Below are 1,901 nucleotides of genomic sequence, written 5' to 3'. Positions count from 1 at the left end.
ACTTATATTTCGAATTCGTAAGGTATATACCTACCTTGGTGTTTCAGATGGCACGTGACTAGGAAACAATACTTTTCCTTCCCAAACTGCCTTTGGGGTGGGGAGTTTGTTTTCATTTATTACAGCAACTTTTTGTTTTGTTTTTATCTTCGCTCGTTGTATAAAAGTCAAACGTATCCTTTTAAGTTTTCACTGATGTCTCACATGATTTTTTTCTATCATAAATTTAGTCACGTTTGCGACCTTTCGGGGCAAAGTCACGCAACTCTGTCTCTCATCATCTGAGCTATCATACTTTTCTAATAGTATCGTGCAAAATTCGTGCAAAAAAAACGCGTTTTGTTGGATTGAGACGCTTGGGCGAAGTTGGGGACTCAGGTTTGTACGGAAGTGAGCAAAAAACTTCCAAGTAAGGTTTTTACGGGGAGAAATCAATATCGCAGTACATACCTCGAGTTCATCCTCTTAGGGTTCTTACAAGAGAAGTGTGCGATAAATAACTTCAAAAGTAAACTTTCTACCAGTGGAGTCCAGTGGAAAGCCCGCCAGTGGAGAGGAAAGCTGAGAGTTCTAGCCCAGGAAAGACTATCATAACCATGCATACGCCCTTTCTTTATATGTACGTAAGATTAACATCTTATTTTTGGGCTGAGACTAAAGGTTCTTATCTTTTTGCGATTTCAGCGTGAGAGCGTTCTTAACATGTTCTTAAAGTTGTGTGGCGGGTGTACCTTCAGTAAGTTCGAGTATTAATAATGACCTGTTAGACTACAGTTTCACGTTTCTTTATCTTTATTCATATTGTCGCAAAACAAAACTAAAGAGATTCTTAACTGACTCTCAGCCTGGGTGTGTTCTTAGTATATATGACTCGTTAGTTATTAACCCAGCAGACCAGTGTACAAAAACACAGGTGATACAGGTCGTTGTCTTACCAATACAGAAACAACCCTTACCATTTACCGACATTGAATGCTTACATTAATAATGCATGTAATTCAACTGAGTGGAGTGAAAATTATGTGGTCTGAAATCATACGTGCGCAAGTTCTATTTAAAATCACAACTATGATTTCAGACCAAAATTGCACGACATGAAGTTCAATTACCACTTTATTACATCCATTTAGAAATCACACAATAATCATTTAATCGCTAAATTACAGGATTTTAGTCAGTACCAATATTTGATTGATCCAGTTAGGAACAAAAAAAAAAATAGTGCAAGTTGGGAATAAATTGCACTGCTGAGAGCCAATCAGATTGCAAGGATCTTTATATCCCTGCTCAATGGTATAATTGCACTCTCATTAAGACATCCAACAGTTAGTTTCAGTTGGTTTCATTTTACCTGTGTATAGTTTACACTTAAAAAGATATTAATATTTATCATTGTTAATTAATAACAAATACACTTCATAATTACATGTATACTGTGATAACAAATTACATGTAAGATTGGCATACTGATGCTTGTGCTTTTATACTCAGAAAACTGGTAAAGTGTGTGTATATATATGTTTATATAATAATCATTACAGTACATGAGAGCTGCATGTGGATTATCAAAGGAAAGGAAAGGAATTTTATTTCAGTGTCTAGTCGTTCTAGCCCTGGAGTACTAATTGGGGACACTTAACCGAAATTAACAATTAACGCAAATGTTTGTTTTTGAGGAGAGGGGAAAACTGGAGTACCCGGAGAAAAACCTGTTGGTGCAGAGTAGAAAACCAACAGCAACTCAACCCACATTATGACGCCGAGTGTGGGAATCGAACCCAGGCCGCGTTGGTGGGAGGCGAGTGCTCTTACCACTATGCCATCCCTGTACCTCCATCAGAGTTAAGCAGCAAGTAAAAGCAGTTGTAAAGAAAGCCTGAAAAAATATAGGCGGCTTGAAC

The 1,901-nt window shown here is 37.4% G+C and overlaps 1 long non-coding RNA gene across 2 annotated transcripts in view; it reads left to right on the top strand.

The window, feature by feature from the left end:
• Window positions 1-606: 606 nt before the first annotated feature.
• LOC138007497 (uncharacterized) overlaps window positions 607-1,901 on the top strand; it is a 10,763-nt gene continuing 9,468 nt past the window's right edge. For both annotated transcript variants that reach the window (XR_011124047.1, XR_011124046.1), the window contains exon 1: window positions 607-736. This is a non-coding gene — a long non-coding RNA (uncharacterized lncRNA). The remainder of the gene's footprint in view (window positions 737-1,901) is intronic.

The sequence above is a fragment of the Montipora foliosa genome, chromosome 6 (genome assembly GCF_036669935.1).
Source record: "Montipora foliosa isolate CH-2021 chromosome 6, ASM3666993v2, whole genome shotgun sequence".
NCBI lineage: Eukaryota > Metazoa > Cnidaria > Anthozoa > Scleractinia > Acroporidae > Montipora > Montipora foliosa.
Note: the sequence above shows the minus strand (reverse complement) of the source record. Positions and strands in the feature narration are given on the sequence as shown.